At 49.8% G+C, this 23,380-nt stretch overlaps 1 protein-coding gene across 4 annotated transcripts in view; it reads left to right on the plus strand.

Moving 5' to 3' along the window:
* Window positions 1–23,380, plus strand: part of LOC119955783 (torsin-4A-A-like) — a 120,178-nt gene that overhangs the window by 42,600 nt on the left and 54,198 nt on the right. The window contains exon 1 of one of the 4 annotated variants that reach the window (XM_038782347.1): window positions 11,223–11,243. The exons of the other annotated variants lie outside the window; for them this stretch is intronic. The gene's annotated coding sequence lies outside the window, so the exon portion shown is untranslated. Of the gene's footprint in view, window positions 1–11,222; window positions 11,244–23,380 lie in introns of those variants that run through there. 4 annotated transcript variants of the gene reach the window in all.

Raw genomic sequence — 23,380 nt, forward strand, 5'->3', positions numbered from 1 at the left:
AGTTCTGTTCCTGGTTGTCCCTTCCAGTTGCAATCTGAAATTAAGGATAAGTACCCTTTCTGGGCCCTATCCAAGGCTGACTAAGGCACTATCTTCCTGTTTTAGTTAAGGGTCGATTGGTTATTGGTCTCTAAAGGTTTCTAGGCGTCCCTATTCCTCTAGGAAATTTCCACACAATCTGCCTCACTCTAAGGATGATTTCTTTTTTGGCCTCCTTTTACCAGTAATGGATGCAAGATTCTTAGTGCTGTCACTAAAATGTCTTGCCGACTTTCACTCAGGGTCAGCATCTTCTAGTCTGCTGATTTTCACACCCAACCTGAGTTTCAGTCCCCTCAATCCACAGAATATCCTTACAAACGTCAATCGCACATGACTTTCCAGACTAAACTCGGCAGCTAAAGTCTGACTCACGCATAGACCAGAAACTTCTAATATTCTAGCCTTTGTGCCGGTTAGAAACTTCTGATATTCCAATCATTTCTTGGGAACTAGAAGCTTCTAATATTCTAGCCACTCGTTGGGCGCCATGATTTTGAAAACTCTCCATTATTGTTAGAATTCCCCCTATACCAAAAAGGGCCGACATTCTAAATGGTGAACAGGGATTCTCACTCCCTGACTCCGATGCAGGCTTCAGTGGGTGCTATTCAGTTCAAACTATATTTTCAAGTTGTCCCCCGGTATAACCCATACCTTCACCGAAGATTTTATCTATTTACCACTTAGTAGCATCGATGTCCTGGATCCTGCATTGCTGAGTAAGTAAAGTAGACTTTAGGAATAACCACTTTTTCAGGTTAAGTTAAGTTATTTTATTATTATATTTTTTCTTTTAAAAGCTGCAAACACTTTCTTTATAGAAAGGTAAAAAGATCTTGCTTCTGGATCCTGCTGGTAGGTTGAAGGGACTTTCAGGCCCACCTTGACAATCAATCTTCTTTACAGTCTGGTCTTCTTGAGATGTGTTCGCTGGTTAGCTCTGTTGCTGTGTCTTGTCGATCCCATGTATTGAGCTATAAGAGCTGGCTCTGCTAGCTGTCTCTCAGCTGACTCTAACTCCTGTTTAAATTCTAGTCTTCCTTAGATGTATAGCTGTTTAAGCTCGGCTGCTTGTCTTGTCTTTCCCATGACCGAGCTGTGAAAGCTGAATATGCTTCTCTCCTCTCTCTGAGTTCTCCTCCCCTTCTCCTCTGGTTCTGCTCCCTTGGTTTATATTCTCTTTCCAACAATTATTAAGGTTTGATTACCTTATTGCAAATTAACTTATTTCACTTTGATTGTTAAAACGTATCTTTGATCTAAACATTCTAATACAACTAATTATTCATTTTGGGCATGATCTGATTACATTGTACTTTGTGATGTTCAAAGTTCTTTTGTGATATTCAAAAAATGCTTTGGTTTCAAGAGGTGTTACTTTTAATTTCTGTCATTTGAATAGTTTAATTTTCCAATTGTCCCCAGCTCATAACTTTGCCTTTGATTTTGACTTTAAATTATGTTTCTCATATACAGGTTGACTCCAATTTTCTTTAATTTACTTGATGTTAGTAGAATTTCACACTTAGAATTGACACAAAATTCGACTGAGCATCATCCATCCTTTCCAGCTGTTTACTAAGAGAGTTAATTTCAATGAGGGTGTGAAACCTTTGCTTTCAACTGTATGCTAAAATTTCACTTGGTTATGACTTGAAAGACCTGCCTGTTTTAAACATTCGTCACTTAATTCAATTGAAACTCTCATCCATGCTTTTCCAGATGCTTCCTAAGATAGTTACATTCAATGAAGGTGTGAGCCAATGTTTTATCTGAATACATGAATCTTGTGTGTTTGCTAAGCCTGCTTGTGAGAAATAATCTGCATTTTATAATCCTGCTCTTTGCAGCTGCTATTAACCTTTTGTGGGATCCTTTCCTGTATGCTCTCATTTTTCTCTCAGACCAGATATTGCCAGACTTCCATGTTTCAAATGACACATTTTCTGTATTTTCAAGAACAGAGTGTACACAGTGGATGCATAACGTGTTGGAGTGAGTGTGCACAGTGTGTATTCACAGTGGGTGTGCAGCATATTGGAGAGAGTGGGCATAGTGGGTGTGCCACATGTTAGAGTGTATATACACAGTGGTTGTGCAGCATGTTGGAGTGAGTGTATACAGTGGGTGTGCAGCATGTTGGAGTGAGTGTATACAGTGGGTGTGCAGCATGTTGGAGTGAGTGGACACAGTGGGTGTGCAGCATGTTGGAGTGAGTGGACACAGTGGGTGTGCAGCATGTTGGAGTGAGTGTATACAGTGGGTGTGCAGCATGTTGGAGTGAGTGTATACAGTGGTTGTGCAGCATGTTGGAGTGAGTGTATACAGTGAGTGTGCAGCATGTTGGAGTGAGTGGATACAGTGAGTGTGCAGCATGTTGGAGTGAGTGTTTTCAGTGGGTGTGCAGCATGTTGGAGTGAGTGGACACAGTGGGTGTGCAGCATGTTGGAGTGAGTGTATACAGTGAGTGTGCAGCATGTTGGAGTGAGTGGATACAGTGAGTGTGCAGCATGTTGGAGTGAGTGTATACAGTGAGTGTGCAGCATGTTGGAGTGAGTGTATACAGTGGGTGTGCAGCATGTTGGAGTGAGTGGACACAGTGGGTGTGCAGCATGTTGGAGTGAGTGTATACAGTGGTTGTGCAGCATGTTGGAGTGAGTGTATACAGTGGGTGTGCAGCATGTTGGAGTGAGTGTATACAGTGGGTGTGCAGCATGTTGGAGTGAGTGTATACAGTGGGTGTGCAGCGTGTTGGAGTGAGTGTATACAGTGGGTGTGCAGCATGTTGGAGTGAGTGGACACAGTGGGTGTGCAGCATGTTGGAGTGAGTGTATACAGTGGGTGTGCAGCATGTTGGAGTGAGTGGACACAGTGGGTGTGCAGCATGTTGGAGTGAGTGGATACAGTGAGTGTGCAGCATGTTGGAGTGAGTGGATACAGTGAGTGTGCAGCATGTTGGAGTGAGTGTATACAGTGGGTGTGCAGCATGTTGGAGTGAGTGTATACAGTGGGTGTGCAGCATGTTGGAGTGAGTGGACACAGTGGGTGTGCAGCATGTTGGAGTGAGTGTATACAGTGGGTGTGCAGCATGTTGGAGTGAGTGGATACAGTGAGTGTGCTGCATGTTGGAGTGAGTGGACACAGTGGGTGTGCAGCATGTTGGAGTGAGTGTATACAGTGGGTGTGCAGCATGTTGGAGTGAGTGTATACAGTGGGTGTGCAGCATGTTGGAGTGAGTGTATACAGTGGGTGTGCAGCATGTTGGAGTGAGTGGACACAGTGGGTGTGCAGCATGTTGGAGTGAGTGGACACAGTGGGTGTGCAGCATGTTGGAGTGAGTGTATACAGTGGGTGTGCAGCATGTTGGAGTGAGTGGACACAGTGGGTGTGCAGCATGTTGGAATGAGTGGACACAGTGGGTGTGCAGCATGTTGGAGTGAGTGGATACAGTGAGTGTGCAGCATGTTGGAGTGAGTGTATACAGTGGGTGTGCAGCATGTTGGAGTGAGTGGACACAGTGGGTGTGCAGCATGTTGGAGTGAGTGTATACAGTGGGTGTGCAGCATGTTGGAGTGAGTGGATACAGTGAGTGTGCAGCATGTTGGAGTGAGTGGATACAGTGGGTGTGCAGCATGTTGGAGTGAGTGTATACAGTGGGTGTGCAGCATGTTGGAGTGAGTGTACACAGTGGGTGTGCAGCATGTTGGAGTGAGTGTATACAGTGAGTGTGCAGCATATTGGAGTGAGTGGACACAGTGGGTGTGCAGCATGTTGGAGTGAGTGTATACAGTGGGTGTGCAGCATGTTGGAGTGAGTGGATACAGTGGGTGTGCAGCATGTTGGAGTGAGTGTATACAGTGGGTGTGCAGCATGTTGGAGTGAGTGGATACAGTGGGTGTGCAGCATGTTGGAGTGAGTGTATACAGTGAGTGTGCAGCATATTGGAGTGAGTGGACACAGTGGGTGTGCAGCATGTTGGAGTGAGTGTATACAGTGGGTGTGCAGCATGTTGGAGAGAGTGGACACAGTGGGTGTGCAGCATGTTGGAGTGAGTGGATACAGTGGGTGTGCAGCATGTTGGAGTGAGTGTACACAGTGGGTGTGCAGCATGTTGGAGTGAGTGGATACAGTGGGTGTGCAGCATGTTGGAGTGAGTGGACACAGTGGTTGTGCAGCATGTTGGAGTGAGTGGATACAGTGAGTGTGCAGCATGGTGGAGTGAGTGGATACAGTGGGTGTGCAGCATGTTGGAGTGAGTGGACACAGTGGGTGTGCAGCATGTTGGAGTGAGTGGATACAGTGAGTGTGCAGCATGTTGGAGTGAGTGGACACAGTGGGTGTGCAGCATGTTGGAGTGAGTGGACACACTGAGTCTGCACACTGACTCCAATATACTATACATCCACCGTGTACATCTACTCCAACACGCTGTGCACCCACTGTGTACACCCGCTGTGTACAGCCTCTCCCAACTATGTTTTGGAGTGTGCGTACACAGTGGGTGTACAGTCCTTGTGTCTGTTTGGACTTTACTGGAGCCTCATTTCCTTGACAGGAAATGCTAAGGGCAGAGTTTGAGAACATCCTTTCTTATTGCTGCTGCAGTGGAGGGAGCTTTGTTTATTCACCAAGCTGTTGGGAGGAATGTCTGTTATCTTGGTGCTTTTGGAGCTGCACAGTGTGGTGCTGTGGTCCGTCAGCTTGCTGTGGAATGGATTGCAGTCGGTGAGTCTGACTATTATTCCTGTGACAGGGTGTTACTGCAGGAGCTGCAGTGCACTCCCTTCTGTGTCTGTCTCTGCACAATTTCAGAACTTACTTATGTTATTCTGGACAGTGAATGTCCTTCGCTGAGAATAGTGGTTGTTCAGTTCTGAAATGTTTCTGCACCTTTGTAACGTGTTACCATCTCTCATGGAGTCATACAGTTTTACAGCACAGAAAGAGGTCCTTTGGCCCATCATGTCTGTTCTGACCATCAAGCACCTATCTATTCTCATCTAATTTTCCAGCACTTGGTCCATAGCCTTGTCTGCTGTCATTATTCAGGTGTCTAAATACTTCTTACATCCTCTCAGGGTTCGCGTGTCCACCACCCTTTCAGTCAGTGAGTTCCAGATTCCCATCACCCTCTGGGTGAAAAGGATTTTTCCTCAAATCCCCTCTGAACCTCCTCCCTACAGTTATAGAGTTATAGAATTTACAGTGCAGAATGAGGCCATTTGGCCCATCGAGTCAGTACTGGCCCTCGGAAAGAGCATCCTACCTAAGGCCATACCTCCACCCTATCCCCACACCTCCACCCTATCCCTGTAACTCCACCTAACCTATTTTGGGCACTAAGGGCAATTTATCATGGGCAATCCACCTAACTTGCACATCTTTGGACTGTGGGAGGAAACCGGAGCACCCGGAGGAAACCCACGCAAACACGGGGAGAACGTGCGGACTCGGCACAGACAGTGACCCAAGCCGGGAATTGAACCAGGGACCTTGGAGCTGTGAAGCAATTGTGCTAACCACTGTGTTACCATGCTGCCCATTTACCTTAAATCTATTCCCCCTGGTTAGTGACCCCTACAAGAAGAGGGAATGTTTTTTCCTACCTACTCTATCTATGTCCCTCATAATTTTGTACACCTCAATCATGTATTCCCTCAGCCTTGGCTGCTCCAAGGAAAACAACCTCAGCCTAACCAGCCTCTCTGCATAGCTGAAACGCTCCAGCCCAGGCAGCATCCTGGTGAATCTCCTCTGCACCCTCTCCAGCGCAATCACATCCTTCAGCGAATCCAGCCCCTAAACTGTACACAGGATTCCAGCCGTGGCCTAATGAGCGTTTTTTACAGCTTCATCATAACCTCCCTGCTCTTATATTCTATGTGTTGGTTAATAAAGGAAAGTATCCCATATGCCTTCTTAACTATCCTATCTAAGTGTCCTCCTGCCTTCAGGGATCTTTAACAGGCACCCCAAGGTTCCTCTGGTCCTCTTGTACTTCTGAATGTCCTACCATTCACTCCCAGTCCTCCCAAAATGTATCATCTCAGAGTTAAATTCCATTTGCCACTGTTCTGCCCACCTGACCAGCCCATCTATATTAGCCTGTAATCTAAAACTTTCCTTCTCACTGTTTACCGCATCACCAATTTTTGTGTCATCAGCAAACTTACCTGATCATACATGCTGCATTCAAATCCAGATCATTAATGTACATCGTAAACAGCAAGGGACCCAGCACCGATCCTGGTGTCACACCACTGGACAAAAATAACCTTCAGTCAACACCCTCTGCCACTGAGCCAATTTTGAATCCAGTTTGCTAAATTGCCCTGGATTCCATGGGCTCTTCCCTTCTTGATCAGTCTCCCATGCGTGACCTTGTCAAAAACTTTACTGAAGTTTTACAGAAGTCCATGTAGACTTCATCAAGGGGGCAGCATGGTGGCACAGCGGTTAGCACTGCTGCTTCACAACGCCAGGGACCCGGGTTCAGTTCCAGCCTCGGGTGACTGTGTGGAGTGTGCACTTTCTTCCCGTGTCTGCGTGGGTTTCCTCCGGGGGCTCCGGTTTCCTCCCACAGACCAAGGATGCACAGGTTAGGTGGATTGGCCCTGGTAAAATTGCTGCTTAGTGTCCAAAACATTAGGTGGAGTTACTGGGTTATGGGGATAGGGTGGGGGCCTGACCCTAGGTAGGGTGCAACTTCAGAGGGTGGGTGCAGACTCGATGGTCCGAATGGCCTTCTTCTACACTGGAGGGATTCTATGATTCAATAATAATAATGATAATCTTTATTGTCACAAGTAGGTTTACATTGCAATGAAGTTACTGTAAAAAGCCCCGAGTCGCCACATTCCGGCGCCTGTTTGGGTACACAGAGGGAGAATTCAGAATGTCCAAATTACCTAATTACCTAACAGCACGTTTTTCAGTAGTGGGAGGAAACCGGAGCACCAAAACCCGGAGAACGTGCAGACTCCGCACAGACAGTGACTCAGCCAGAAATCGAACCTGGGACCCACAGTGAACTGCACTGCCCTCATCTAAACACCTAGTCACCACTTGAAAAATTCAATCAAATTTGTTGGACATGATCTCCCCTTGACAAAACTATGCTGACTATCCTTGATTAATCTTTGCCTCTCCAAGTGGAGATTAATTCTGTCCCTCAGAATTTTTTCCAATAATTTCCCTCCCATTGATGTTGGACTCACTGGTCTGTAATTACTTAGTTTATCCCTACTTCCTTTCTTGAATAATGATACCACATTAGCTGTCCTTCCGGCCTACGGCGCCTCCCCTGTGACCAGAAGGGATTGAAAATTGGAATCTCTCAGTGTTGTGAACAGCTGAATACCTCGGATTGCCTCAGCATTTGTCCAGCTGCTGCTGGTGAGAGGCCAGGAAGTGGGACTGGAGTCTGAAATCTGACAGGCCAGCAGCATTGGTGAGGAATTCAAAACAGACACTGACACCAGACCTACTCGGGTTGTTGGTACAAATTCTAGCAGAGATGAGGGCATTGAGCCAGGCTGAGTGTAATACTGGCACTGATATAACCAAGGGACCAGGTACAGGCATGGGAACAGGTACAACCAAGAGACTAGGTACAGGCATTGGAACAGGTATAGGCATGGGAACAGGTACAGGCATGGGGCAGCAGGGTAGCATGGTGGTTAGCATAAATGCTTCACAGCTCCAGGGTCCCAGGTTCGATTCCTGGCTGGGTCACTGTCTGTGCGGAGTCTGCACGTCCTCCCCCTGTGTGCGTGGGTTTCCTCCGGGTGCTCCGGTTTCCTCCCACAGTCCAAAGATGTGCGGGTTAGGTGGATTGGCCATGCTAAATTGCCCGTAGTGTCCTAATTAAAGTAAGGTTAAGGGGGGGGGGTTGTTGGGTTACGGGTATAGGGTGGATATGTGGGTTTGAGTAGGGTGATCATGGCTCGGCACAACATTGAGGGCCGAAGGGCCTGTTCTGTGCTGTACTGTTCTATGTTCTATGGGAATAGGTACAGGCATGGGAACAGGTACAGGCAAGAAATCCAGTACAGGCATGGGACCAGGTACAGGCATTGGAGCAGGTATAGGCATGGGAACAGGTACAGGCAAGAAATCCAGTACAGGCATGGGAACAGGTACAGGCATGGGAACAGGTACAGGCATGGGAACAGGTACAGGCATGAGAACTGGTATAGGCATGGGAACAGGTACAGGCATGGGAACAGATACAGGCATGGGAACAGGTACAGGCAAGAAATCCAGTACAGGCATGGGAACAGGTACAGGCAAGAAATCCAGTACAGGCATGGGAACAGGTACAACCAAGAGACTAGGTACAGGCATTGGAACAGGTATAGGCATGGGAATAGGTATAGGCATGGGAACAGGTACAGGCAAGAAATCCAGTACAGGCATGAGAACAGGTACAGGCAGGAGAATAAGTGCAGGCATGGGAATAGGTCCAAGCATGGGAACCCGTAAAGGCACGTAAACCAGTAAAGGAATGGGCACAGGTAGAGTGAGTTTAAAACCCACTTAGCTGAGCTGATACCGAATGGAATGGGCACTCGACATCTATCAGCCTCGCTGAGGAAACCTCAGCCAAGCGCCCATTAGCATTTGCCCCCGCAAATGGAGACCCGGCATACCGGCACTGGGGGGATCTCCCAGGCGATCAGAGGCCACCACGTTGTCGGGCTCTGGCCAGGCTGGCACCCTGGCACTGCAAGTGTCTCCTTGGCACTTCCGTCTTTGCACGCTGGCTCTGTCACCTGGGCACCGTAAGAGTGCCACCTGGAGGCCAACATGGCACTTCCAGGGTGCCCAGGAGGCACTGCCAATCTGGCAGGGCACTGTCAGTGTGCTAGGCTGGCAGTGCCATGGTGCCAATCTGGCATTTTGCCCTTGGCAGGGATCAAGCCGAGGGTTGTCGTGCTGGCTTATGGCGGGGTGTGAGGGGCTTAAGGACCCCCAACAGGTGAGTTGGGGCATTAGGGGGTTCCGGGGGCAGCATTGGTGGGTCGAGAGATTGGTGTGCCATTTAAAAATGGGTTTCCGATCTCTTCCTGCACTGAGGAATTCTGCTCGTCGGAGCTGCTCGGGGCAGGAAATTACGCTGAGTTCGGCCTCGGATTGGGGGGGGGGGGGTCATTTACCGCTGGGGCCTGCAATAGCAATAGAGTGCTGATAGATAGCGGGCGCTACAGGTGCCAGGAACCACCCCGCTAATCTCGCTAAGAACAGATTCTGATATTTTGTTGTTCACTTACGCCCGGAATGTAAATAGTTTCAAACATAGTTTAACTTTGAGAAAAGTTGATAAAATACTTGTGGGGGAGGTGTAGTGTTAATAGAGTAGCTATGCGAATGAGCGATGTGGACCATAATTTATGACATCAGTCATGTGATCAACACTCGAGAGAGAGAGAGGATGGAAGAGCCTGTACTCAGAAGAGACATATGTACCATGTAACCTATCTAATATCGTGTAAATAAACCAGCTCCGAAGTAAGTACCAAAGTGACTCCAAATCTGTGCCGGTTGGGTGGGGTTACAGAGATAGGGCAGGGGAATGGGCCTAGGTATGGTGCTCTTCTGGAGGGTCGGTCCAGAGTTGATGGGCCGAAAGGCCTCCTTCTGCACTGTACGGATTCTATGAAATCTCACTGGATAAGATAGGCCATGCATACCAGCATACAGACCACTGGTATGTAAAACAGGAAGAAATTCCACTTTCTAACCTCCAGCTGAGTAAATACAAATGAAAATCGCTTATTGTCACAAGTCAGCTTCAAATGAAGTTACTGTGAAAAGCCCCTAGTCACCACATTCGGGCGCCTGTTCGGGGAGGCTGGTATGGGAATTGAACCGTGCTGCTGGCCTGCCTTGATCTGCTTTAAAAGCCAGCTTTTTAGCCCAGTCCTTAAAGAACAAAGAATCATGAAAAGTACAGCACAGGAACAGGCCCTTCGGCCCTCCAAGCCTGCGCCGACCATGCTGCCTGTCTAAACTAAAATCTTCTACACTTCCGGGGTCCATATCCCTCTATTCCCATCCTATTCATGTATTTGTCAAGATGCCCCTTAAATGTCACTATCGTTCCTGCTTGCACCACCTCCTCCGGCAGCGAGTTCCAGGCACCGACTGTGTAAAAAACTTGCCTCGTACATTTCCTCTAAACCTTGCCCCACGCACCTTAAACCTATGCCCCCTAGTAATTGACCCCTGGGAAAAAGTCTCTGACTATCCACTCTGTCTATGCCCCTCATAATTTTGTAGACCTCTATCAGATCGCCCCTCAACCTCCTTCGTTCCAGTGAGAACAAACCGAGTTTATTCAACCTCTCCTCATAGCTAATGCCCTCCATACCAGACAACATCCTGGTGAATCTCTTCTGCACCCTCTCTAAAGACTCCACATCCTTCTGGTAGTGTGGCGACCAGAATTGAACACTATACTCCCAAGTGTGGCCAAACTAAGGTTCTATACAGCTGCAACATGACTTGTCCATTTTTATACTCAATGCCCCGGCCAATGAAGGCAAGCATGCCGTATGCCTTCTTGACCACCTTCTCCACCTGTGTTGCCCCGTTCAGTGACCTGTGGACCTGTGCACCAAGATCTCTCTGACTGTCAATATTCTTGTATATTCATTCACTGTATATTCCCTACCTGCATTAGACCTTCCAAAATGCATTAACTCACATTTGTCCAGATTAAACTCCATCTGCCATCTCGCCGCCCAAGTCTCCAAACGATCTAAATCCTGCTGTATCCTCTGACAGTCCTCATCGCTATCCACAATTCCACCAACCTTCGTGTCGTCTGCAAACTTACTAATCAGACCAGTTACATTTTCCTCCAAATCATTTATATATTCTACGAACAGCTTCGACTATTTCCCGAATGGATTTATTAGTAATTATCTAGAATTTGTGTCCTTTCGTTTGGAATTCTCCCACAAGTGGAAACATTTCCAGATCTACCCTGTTCAACCCATTCACAATGTTAAAGACCTCTGTCTGGTGACCTCTTTTCCGTAGAAGATCAATCTTGTTAAAACTTTCCAAACAACTGAATTTGTCAGTTCTGGTACCATCCTTGTTAATCTTTGATACACTTTCCCCTGTGCTTCTGTACCCCTACTGCAGGATGGAGGACAGAATTGCGGATGGTTCTCTAACTGTGGCTGATCAAGGTGGTTATATAGATATTTAACTTTTGAATTCTATAATCCCATTAAACAAATCTCAGTTTTTTCTTTGCATTTTTTGAGGGGTTTTTCATTCGTTCACGGGATGTGGGCATCGTTGGCCAGACAAGCATTTATTGTCCAGCCCCACCCAGTTGCCCTTGAGAAGATGGTGGTGAGCTGCTGCCTTGAACCGCTGCAGTCCATGTGGTGTAGATACACCTACAGTGCTGTTCACAGTGAGTTCCAGGATTTTGACCCAGCAACAGTGAAGGAACAGTGATATATTTCCGAGTCAGGATGGGGTGTTCCTTAGAGCGGAACCTCCAGGTGGTGGCAGTCCCAGGTATCTGTTCCCCTTGTCCTTCTAGATCATTGTTTTTCAAACTTTTTTTCCGGGGAACCATTTTTTAAAAAATATTTTTTTATTCTCCTCCTTTCACACATTTTCTCCCAAATGTACACCCAACAATAAACAATAATCAGTAACGAATGTAATGTCAAACCCCATATCAATGACAACAATCCCATCCTCCCACCAAACCCCAGATATTGGCCCGCATGTTAACATAAACAATGACAGAAAGGAATCAGGAATCACTCATAGTCATCATTAACACATACAGTCCCCCTCCCCCCAAAACTTCCAGCCTCCAACCCCCCTCATGTTCGATGTGATCCAATTCTCAAAAGTGCATAATGAAAAACGCCCATGAATTGTAGAACCCCTCCATTCTTTCCCTCAGTTCAAATTTGACCTTTTCAAGCGTTAAGAATTCCAGCAAGTCCCCCCGCCACGCCTGGGCAAAGCATGGAGAGGGTGATCTCCACCCTAACACCATCCGCCTTCAGGTGATCAGCGAGGCGAAGGCCACAACATCTGCCTCCGCACCCGTTTCCTACCACGGCTGGTCCGACACCCCGAATATGGCCTCCTGAGGGCCCGGGTCCAGTTTCACGTGCACCACTTTAGAGATTACCCTAAACACCTCCTTCCAGGACTCCTCCAGCCTTGGACAGGACCAAAACATATGAACATGGTTTGCGGGGCCTCCCCCGCAATGTTCACACACATCTTCTACCCCCTCAAAGAGCCGGCTCATCCTTGTCCTTGTATGGTTCGCTTTGTACACCACCTTCAGCTGTATCAGCCCCAACCTCGCGCACGAGTGGAGACGCTCACCCTCCGAAGCACCTCACACCAGAACCCCTCCTCCATACCCTCTCTCAACTCTTCCTCCCACTTTGCCTTGATCCCTCTAATGGCGCCTTCTCCTCCAAAATAGCCCCGTAAACCACCGATATTACCCTCTTCTCCAGTCCCCCTGTCGTCACCACCTCCTCCAGCAATGTGGAAGCCAGGGACCCATTTTTACCAACTGGCCAACCTTCGCGACCCACGCCGGCCAACCTTCGCGACCCACGCCGGCCAACCTTCGCGACCTACGCCGGCCAAACTTCACGACCCACGCCGGCCAACCTTCCCGACCCACGCCGGCCAACCTTCGCAACCCACGCCGACCAACCTTTGCGACCCACGCCGGCCAACCTTCGCAGCCCACGTTGGCCGACATTCACGGCCCACGCTGGCCGACCTTCGCAACCCACGTTGGCCGACATTCACGACCATTTTTGATTACCTTTAATGTAACAGGTGAGCCTGCGTGGTCCTCACGATCTCACTTGCTTTGACATTTCTGTGTGTGTTGTTCATCAGAGGCCCTAGAGCTCACACCACCACTGCCTTGTCCTGCTGTGGACTCTCCTGAGCCACTCTCTCCAGCAGGTTTAGTTGTGAGATCCTGGCCTGTTTGCGTCTCTGGCCCTCTCTTCTTTCTTACAAAACGATTCATTTTAAATTTTAAAGTCCTGTTACTTGTTTGCTGCTGACAAAATGGAGGAATCTGTTGCTCTTTTTAATGAGTGGAATACTATCCCATCGGCATCACCAATAATGTTGCCAAATTAACTAGTTATGGCAGTTATTAATGATAATATTGCTTTTCAGATTCGCCAGGTATCAAATGATATACCGCCACAAGGCTTTACCGGATATCGATCAAAGGACCACACAACCAGTTAGTCAGTTCAAATTCAAAGATAGTTTATTTACACACAAGGATTACTTCAACATGCAACACAAAACACTACAAGTTAAACGACACCTCACAACTACAATAACCTATACTTAACTTCAGGGCAACTGGCTCTTTGCAGATGAACAAGGCCTTTGTTCAGATCTTGCGTGGCTAGGTAGAAGAAGTGGCTTAGTTTCTGCTGGGCTCATCCGTCTGGTAGCGATCGTTGGTCTTGAACTTGTCTTCTGGTCCGAATGCTACACTTGGTTTTTGGCGTAGTCCGAGAGAGAGAGACCGAACACATGGCTGTGTCTCTTATTATCCCTCTGGGATTTCGGGCTCTTTGGGGCGGTCCTTAGCTTTCGACCCAATAATTCGGCAGGCTTCGATCACTGCCTTCGATTTGGCCAATAAAGGGGCGGGTGCCTTGATGGCGGGGCGTGTCCTGAGCGGCCATTGATTTGGCTGTTTGGGCTCCCTGAGCAAGGGGAGTGGCGCTGGTTAGTCTGCATCTGTATCGGTTACCTGAGTACAGTCCTTTTGTTCTGGGGAAATGGGCCATTAGAATGCAAACGAGCGGGTGTTTCGATCGCGTCTAGCCATCTGGGTGGCAAATACATACACAAGCTCTGAGTGTGTCTGAGTCCTGGGTTGGCCATAATTCCCATAGTCCTTTGCAGGTGGCCATCTGAGAAGGCTACATCCCGTCCTCTTGATCCTGAACGCGAAGCGTGGTGGATCACACTGTTGATCCCTCATCCGTCCTTGGTGTGCCGGGTACCCTTGGTCAAGGACAGGTTCTACACTACTCTGTCCTATGTTTTGGAGCATTTATCTAAGTTTTATTAATACATCATACATTCATAATCTCTAAGGGGTCATTGTAAAGCATTCAACTATCACACATTTATCTTATTCGCACAAGGGAATATCTAACTATCACTATCTAAGCTATTCTCATGCTGCTGGCAAATATAAAAAGGAACTTATGTACTATACAAAATTTTTAAACCAACGACAGCATCACATTTCCACTTAACGTATCAATGTTACAGAGGTGCACAATCTTTATTTTTATTGGTGATTACATTGTTTATTGGGTTGGGTGAATTCCGAAGGGGGCTCGGAGTGTATATATCGGGGAGCGGGAGCCTCTTTTTCGCCATTTGCAGAGTAAGTGTCAGATGAACTGCAGATTATCGCTATCACCAGAAGGGCCTCTACGGTATATGAAAGGGAATATCATTTTACAATGTGTTCGCACTAAGTGGGGGTATCAGTGTTTATCTCTATGTGTGGTGTGGTGTCCGGGCTAGGGGTATCATGTTGTGTGGTCATGTTCGGGGCTGGTGTGGTGTGGGGTACAGAGGCTTGTAACGTGTGCAGTTGTAGGAGTCCAGCAATGATCACAATGTAGGTCATCAATCCTCTCTTCATCTTGTCTTCTGTTCTTCATTAGAACATAGAACAGTACAGCACAGAACAGGCCCTTCGGCCCTCGATGTTGTGCCGAGCAATGATCACCCTACTCAAACCCACGTATCCACCCTATACCCGTGACCCAACAACCCCCCCCCCCTTAACCTTACTTTTTTTTAGGACACTACGGGCAATTTAGCATGGTCAATCCACCTAACCCGCACATCTTTGGACTGTGGGAGGAAACCGGAGCACCCAGAGGAAACCCACGCACACACGGGGAGGACGTGCAGACTCCGCACAGACAGTGACCCAGCCGGGAATCGAACCTGGGACCCTGGAGCTGTGAAGCATTTATGCTAACCACCATGCTACCGTGCTGTCCGTATATTCATTCCTGGGGGTACAAGCATAATATCTGTTATTATCGTTGGTTAACATCTCATTTTGTTTGACTTTCTCTCCTTGACTTCAATTACCCATTAGAATCATCACCGTGTGTGACTCCATCATTTCTGTTTTCAAAATAACTTTTTTTAGAGACAAGACATGCGGGAAAAAAAATTTCCTTTAAGTGCAGAGAATCTCGCAGCTTGTTGTCAATGCAGGGAATGGGCGGACAATTTCACCGTCCAGTCTTTTCTTTACTACAACCATTGATGATTGAGGCTCATTCTTAACTAGCCGAATTTTAGGGCGGCCGGTTTTATAAAGTTTCTTCGTCCCAGGGTCCAGAGGTAGTTCGCGCATAGCAGCATATGTGGCAACCAAGTGTGTCAAACGTGTAAATAGCAGGTGGGGAACGACCAGAGGGTCACGGTAGGTAAAGGGATGAGTGTACAGACTGTGGCGAAGGGCATTCTTCAAACCACAATAGGAGCAGAGAAGGGAAAACTAAGACCTGCCAAGGGCAGTAAGGAGTGTAAGGAACCATTCCAAAGTGACAGGAACATGAGATGCGTGTGGGCCGTGGCTGGGCAAGAATGGGTGGGATTCCCAGGTAGGGCGGTGATCAGCGCCGTTGCTCCACTACCCGAACTTAACTGACCGGATGCATTTGGGGTCCTCAGGCAGGGCGGGGATTAGTGCCGTTATTCCCTACATGGGTGACCTAAAAGAGCAGAAAGAATTTGTAACACATGTGAGATCCAACAATTGTTCCTTTAACGGCCATTGGTCAGTAAGTTGCGTCAGAAGAGTAACTATGACTGTATCAATAAATTGGGTGTCAGGTTCGCTTGTCGTGAGGGGCGGTGGCAGCAATGGGCAAATTACTGGTGTCGGGTGGTGGCGGTGGTTCTGGCTGTGGAAGGGGATATTGGGGGCCAAAATTGGAGAGTTGTGGAAACCTTGCAGGAGGCACGCCCACCTATACTGTTGCCCTTGAAATGTGAACGCAAACTTGTATGGATAGGCCTTTATCTAAGGGGATGGACCAGAAGCCATTGCTAATGTCCAGCACTGTAAAGTACTTTGCTTGTACTCCCTGCTTGAGCATGGTTTCGGGACTCGTGGCAACGGTGGGGGCTGCTAATGGGGTCACCTTGTTGAGCTCTCGGTAGTCAAAGGTTAATCTCCATGAACCGTTGGGTTTCTTTACGGGCCACATTGGGGCATTGTTTGTTGAGGCTACGGGTCAAATTACTGCTTGATCTAGTAAGCTATTGATGACTTTTGCGATCTCACCCTCGAGTTGCTGTGGGAAACCGTATTGCTTCTGGGGCTTGGGATTGGGACCTGAAATTGTGACCATGCCTGGGATCTTCCCACAATCGTGTTTGTGTTGGGCGAAGGCTGCTTTATGTTTCCTGAGGACCTCTCTAATTGTCTGGTCTGCATAATTGTTTGCTGATCAAACCAATAGTCTCCTACTGAGCAAATCCTATGTTCGTAGTCCCCTACTGTGAGTGTGGCGGGGGCTCTCGCTGTTTTGGCCATTTTCCATACACACCTATTCACGGGGTCAAAGGAAAGATTGTGGGAGCTCATAAAGTCGATTCCTAAAATGTGCTCGGCTGTTTGGGGCAAGTCGACTAAAACAACGGGGTGCCCGGTGTTTATGGTTCCTATCTGAATATCTACTGGGGCTGTATTGTATCCCTGCTGTACATGTCCTGTAAATCCACTAAGGGTGATGGTGTCTGTGGTGGGCCATTTGTCGCGCTGAAACATTATGGAGGAGTTTAAAGTGGTACGGGACCCTCCTGTGTCCCAAAGGAACTCTACTGGATGTTCCCAGACTGTGCCTCTGACTACTGGTCTGCCTGACTTGTTCCAGAGTGTGTCGCAGACCCAAGTTGGGGAGTTCGAACACCGTCAATCTGTGGTGTTGATTACTGCGTTATCTGTTCGGGTGCTAATGCTATGTAAGGGCCTAGCATTGCTCCTCGGTGGGGCGTTCGATTGCTGGTGCCGTTGCTGGTTCGGGGGTTTTGTCTGTATTCGCGGGCGTAATGTCCCATGTGTCCACAATTATAGCAACCCAGTGGTGCCTGTGCTCTGGAATGCTGTCTTTGATGTCTGCCCTCGTTTACCCATACTGGGTCCTGATTAGTCCTGACTGGGTGCATATTCGCCTCTGCCTTTTCCTGATCTGCCTTCCTATGTAGGGATTGTTCCTAAGCTCTGGAGAGTCGCTTTAAAACCCAAACTTTATTACGTGTGGCGTCTGTGGGGTCATAATTTACACAGGCTTTTTGAACTGCTTCTGTGGCGTGGGAGACTAAAGTGTGGGCCCATTTCGTTGTGTTGTCGTTATCTAAGTGTGCGCGGTTCAAATCCCCAAATACTGCTGTAAAAGGGATCCAAAGGCGACCTGCAAATGCAGTCGGATGCTCTCCCTTCTTTTGCCTACAGCAGCTGAAACCTTCTACGGGGTCTCCCCTGTTGTACCCAATCACATCTAAAATGGCCGTTTTCATCTCCTGTAGGCTTCCTCCTCCTACGTTTTGGGGTTCTAGTAAAGCTGAGCTAACGGATGGGTCAAGGATCATGACTATAAGCTTAACTTCCTCCCTTTCGTCTAGACCGTACATAACCGTTTGCTGTTGTACTCTCTCAAAGATATTATGTGGGTGTGCGGTGGGTTTGAATGGTTCAATTTTGGCACAGGCATCTCTCAATTGGGTGATGGTTAGTGGGGTGGTGTAAACAAAATTAGGTTGATCCCGATCCGATGACTTGCGCTGTGTTGTGACTGGATTCATGGGGGTGTGTGCTGCCTGTGCAGTCGGTGGTACGGGTGCTTTCCTTTTTGGGTCCTGGGGGGCTCTATTGTGAGTTTCAGTATCCTCCACATACCTATGGGCGGTTTCATTTAGTTTTTGCCAATTGGGGCCATTCTCCTCATCTAAATCTTGTCGAAAGGTATCTCTGAATCCATGACAGCAGTGACTGCAACCTCTATTTGTCTCCTACATTTCGCGTGATCTACTGTGCTCTGTCTGTTCTGTAGTGGAGTGTTGGAGCGTTCGTAAAGCTGCCTTTAAATCTGCACATTGTCTTGTTAACTGTGCTACCTGCTGTTCTGTCTCTTCTCGTACCAAAATTGCGTGCTATTTTGGTCGGCTTTATCGTACTGGGTCTGAAAGTGCTAAGGTGAACTAAATGAGATAGGTGTGCCCATTTGACATCAGCCATCTCTTTATAGAACATAGAACATAGAACAGTCCAGCACAGAACAGGCCCTTCGGCCCTCGATGTTGTGCCGAGCAATGATCACCCTACTTAAACCCACGTAACCCGTATACCCGTAACCCAACAATCCCCCCATTAACCTTACACTACGGGCAATTTAGCATGGCCAATCCACCTAACCCGCACATCTTTGGACTGTGGGAGGAAACCGGAGCACCCGGAGGAAACCCACGCACACACCGGGAGGACGTGCAGACTCCACACAGACAGTGACCCAGCCAGGAATCGAACCTGGGACCCTGGAGCTGTGAAGCATTGATGCTAACCATCATGCTACCGTGAGGCCCCTTATCTTCTGCACCAATAGCAGCTTGCTTCCAAGGTACCGTAATATCCCTAGTCATACTACCACATTCACCCCTTGTTGAAGCGGGGGGGGGGGGAGGAACGCGGACATGGGGGGGGGGGGCGTGTCCTGTGGGTACATGAGACTGGTAGTATGACTAGAGATGTTTAGGTCGTACCGTTGCATCTATGGCTGCCCACTGACCCGCAACTAGTGTGGAATAGAAAACAGTAACTATGTACAGTGTATGGGGGAGGGGGGGGGGGGGGGGGGGGGGGGGGGGGGGGGGGGGGGGGGGGGGGGGGGGGGGGGGGGGGGGGGGGGGGGGGGGGGGGGGGGGAGAGGGGGAACAGGCAAGGAACAAACAAGAAAAACACAAGTCCATCTGCAGGCAGACGTCCACCAGTAGATCATATTGATTCAATTAGTCGGGTGGGCGCCTTCGATGTCCTGCTTGACCTGCGCAGCGGTGCCGGCGACGTCGGAGCGGTGGTCATCCGTGACTCCGGGAGCGACGGTCTTGTTCCTGTGTCCGTACCCCTGGTCGGAGCTAGCGGGGGCCAGGGCAGGGGAGGGGATTGCTGTTCGCTGGGCCATGAGGGCGTCGGTGGGGCCGGGGGTGGGGTGCTGGGGACTGTTGGGATTGGAGGGGGGGTGCTGGTGCTGGGGGGTGTGGCCGAGATCCTGCAGGTGCCAGGTCCCGAAGGGAGACTGTGTCCTGTTGGCCGTCGGGATACTCCACGTAGGCGTATTGCGGGTTCGCGTGGAGTAGCTGGACTCTTTCGACTAACGGGTCCGACTTGTGCACCCGCACGTGCTTCCAGAGCAGAATGGGCCCGGGGGTAGCCAGCCAAGTCGGGAGCGGGGTACCTGAGGAAGACTTCCGGGTAAAAACAAGAAGACGATCGTGAGGCGTTTGGTTCATGGCGGTACAGAGAAGTGACCGGATAGAATGGAGGGCGTCTGGGAGGACCACTTGCCAGTGGGAGACTGGGAGATTTCTGGACCGTAGGGCCAGCAGGACGGTCTTCCAGACCGTACCGTTCTCCCTCTCGACCTGTCCGTTACCCCGGGGGATGTAACTGGTCGTCCTGCTGGAGGCGATGCCCCTGCTGAGCAGGAATTGACGCAGCTCGTCACTCATAAATGAGGACCCCCCCGATTGCTATGGATGTATGCAGGGTAACTGAACAGGGAGAACATGGTGTGTAGGGCTTTGATAATGGTAGCCGTGGTCATGTCGGGGCAGGGGATGGCGAAAGGGAAACAGGAGTACTCGTCAATCACATTGAGGAAATACGTGTTGCGGTTGTTGGAGGGGAAGGGACCTTTGAAGTCCATGCTGTGACGTTCAAAGGGGCGGGAAGCCTTTATAATATGCCCTTGTTCAGGGCGGTAGAAGTGCGGCTTGCACTCCGCGCAGATGTGGCATTAACTGGTCACTGTCCTGACCTCCTCGATGGAGTAGGGCAGGTTGCGGGTATTTATGAAATGGAAAAAGCGGGTGGCAGAGGTCTGCATGGAGGGTTCGGAGGCGGTCCACTTGCGCGTTGGCACAGGTGCCGCGGGACTGGGCATCTGGAGGCACGTTTAGCTTCCCAGGACGATACAAGATATTGTAGTTGTACGTGGACAACTCGATCCTCCACCGCAAGATCTTATCGTTCTTTATTTTGCCCCTCTGTGCATTATCAAACATGAAAGCCACTGACCGTTGGTCTGTGAGGAGGGTAAACCTCTTACCGGCCAGATAGTGCCTCCAATGTCGCACAGCTTCGACTATGGCCTGTGCTTCCTTTTCGACCAAGGAGTGGCGGATTTCGGAAGCGTGGAGGGTACGGGAGAAGAAGGCCACGGGTCTCCCCGCTTGATTGAGGGTGGCTGCCAGAGCTACATCAGACGCGTCGCTCGCGACTTGGAAGGGGAGGGACTCATCGATAGCGCACATCGTGGCCTTTGCAATGTCTGCTTTGATTCGGCTAAAGGCCTGGCGGGCCTCCATCGACAGGGGAAACATGGTGGACTGGATAAGTGGGCGGGCTTTGTCGGCGTAATTCGACTGGGCGTAATATGAAAAGAAGCCCAAACAGCGCTTGAGGGCTTTGAGGGAGTTGGGGAGGGGAAGCTCCATCGGGGGCGCATGCGTTCGGGGCCTATCACTCCGTTACGCACTACGTAGCCGAGGATGGCTAGATGGTCGGTGCTAAACACGCACTTATCTTTATTGTAGGTTAGATTAAAGAGTTTTGCGGTACGGAGGAATTTGCGGAGGTTGGTGTCATGGTCCTGCTGGTCATGGCCGCAGATGGTGACATTGTCGAGATACGGGAAGGTTGCCCGTAAACTGTATTGGTCGACCGTTCGGTCCATCTCCCGTTGGAAGACCGAGACCCCATTTGTGACACCGAGAGGAACCCTTAAAAAGTGGTAGAGTTGCCCATCCGCTTCGAACGCAGTGTACTTTCGGTCACTCGCGCGGATGGGGAGCTGGTGGTAGGCGGACTTAAGGTCCACCGTGGAAAAAAACCTTGTACTGCGCGATCCTGTTGACCAGGTCGGAGATACGTGGGAGAGGATACTCATCCAGCTGCGTAAATCTGTTGATGGTCTGACTATAGTCTATGACCATCCAATTTTTCTCCCCGGTCTTAACCACCAGCACTTGTGCTCGCCAGGGGCTGTTGCTAGCCTCGGGCACTGTACCGTCTGCTCCTGGTGGCAACGGGTTTGCAATCCGGGGTGAGGTTTGCAAACAAGGATGGGGGGTCGACCTTGAGGGACGGGAGGCTGCAGACAGTAAGGGGGGGGGGGGGCATAGCGCCGTTGAATTTGAATGTTAAACTCTGGAGGTTGCACTGGAAATCTAACCCCAGGAGTGCTGCCGCGCAGAGGCGGGGGAGGACGAAGAACTTATAATTTTTAAACTCCCTCCCCTGGACAGTGAGGTCCCCTATGCAGCACCCTGTGATCTGGACCGAGTGCGAACCGGAGGCCAGAGCAATTCTTTGTTTTACCGGGTAAACGGGAAGTGCGCAGCGTCTTACCGTGGCGGGGTGGACGAAACTCTCTGTGCTCCCGGAGTCCAGCAGGCAGCTCGTCTCATGGCTGTTGAGGAGGATCTTCGTGGACAGCGTGCGGGGCCGGGACTGATCCAACGTTACTGAGGCGAGTCGTGGCAGGAACTCCGAGTCGTCATCCAGCAGTGAGTGTTCACTTGAGGGGTCCTCAGTGCCGATCCAAGATGGCGGAGCCCGTCGTCCACACATGGTGGGGGTGAGCAAGATGGCGGCGTCCGGGGATTGCACGTGGTGCCGGGGGCCCAAAATGGCGGCGCCCGGGGATCACTCGTGGCGGTGGGGGGCTGCTCGGGACTGAAGCGACCGATTTCGACTGGCAAACAGCCGCAAAGTGGCCCTTCATGCCGCAGCTTTTACAGGTTGCGGTGCGGGCCGGGCAGCGCTGGCGGGGGTGGTTGGACTGGCCGCAAAAGTAGCAGCGGGGCCCTGTGGGGTTATCGGGGCACCCTGCGGCACAGACCTTGGGGGGATCGGAGTCTGCGGCGGTGAGGGGCGTCGTGTTCCATGCTGCCCAGGGGACCGCCGCGTGGTCGGGAGCGTACGCGCGGGCGTTGCGGTTAGTGACATCGAAAGAGGAGCCGAGGGCCCGTGCCTCGGCGAGGCTTAAAGTGTCTTTTCTAGGAGTCTCTGGCGTATTTGGGAAGATTGCACGCCCGCAACGAAAACGTCTCCGATTAAAAGTTCGGTGAGCTCAGCCGCAGAAACTTGTGGGCAGGCGCAGTTACTCCCCAGGACAAGGAGGGCCCGGTAGAATTGGTCTAGGGACTCACCGGGGAATTGCTGTCTCGTGGCCAGTAAGTGCCGTGCGTAGACCTGGTTCACCGGCCGGATGAAATGTCCCTTAAGCAGGTCCATGGCTGCGTCATAGTCTGTTGTGTCCTCTATGAGCGTGTACACGGCGGTGCCCACGCACGAGTGAAGGATATGCAGTTTTTGTTCCCTCGTCGGGCGGTTTTCTGCTGTGTTCAAGTAACTATTGAAACACGCCAGCCAGTGTTTAAATGTTGCTGATGCATTCGCTGCGTGCGGGCTGATTCGGAGACACTCCGGCTTGATACGAAGCTCCATTTTTAAAAAAACTTGTGCATTAAATTGATGCACCATCAATTGGACACGAGACGAGGATGATCCAAACGATACAACAGTGCACAAGAAATGTGCCCGGCAGCAGACGTACAGAAGAAAGGCCGACTGCCGGGCATTACGGGTTCTTATATCCCGCCTCGTAGGCGGAGTTACCTACCTCTAGGCCAATCGGCTGAGAGGCACATGACTTCCCCAGCCAATCGGCTGAGAGGCACATGATTTACCCGGGCCAATGGGCAGCGAGACTTCTGCACCAATAGCAGCTCGCTTCCAAGGTACCATAATATCCCTAGTCATACTACCACACTGTGATTATCCCTCTCTCCAGTTGTCCCGTCTGGACCTGTATTAGCTGCAAAGACTTGCATTCAAAGTATCTTGTTGCAAATCACAACTAACTCTGCTGTCTAACTTTCCGGAAAAATGTTTGTAATCCTTAGGATCCCTACAGTGCAGAAGGAAGCCATTCAGCACATTGAGTCTGCATTGACTCTTCGAAAG

Source organism: Scyliorhinus canicula, chromosome 21 (assembly GCF_902713615.1).
Source record: "Scyliorhinus canicula chromosome 21, sScyCan1.1, whole genome shotgun sequence".
Classification (NCBI taxonomy): Eukaryota; Metazoa; Chordata; class Chondrichthyes; order Carcharhiniformes; family Scyliorhinidae; genus Scyliorhinus; species Scyliorhinus canicula.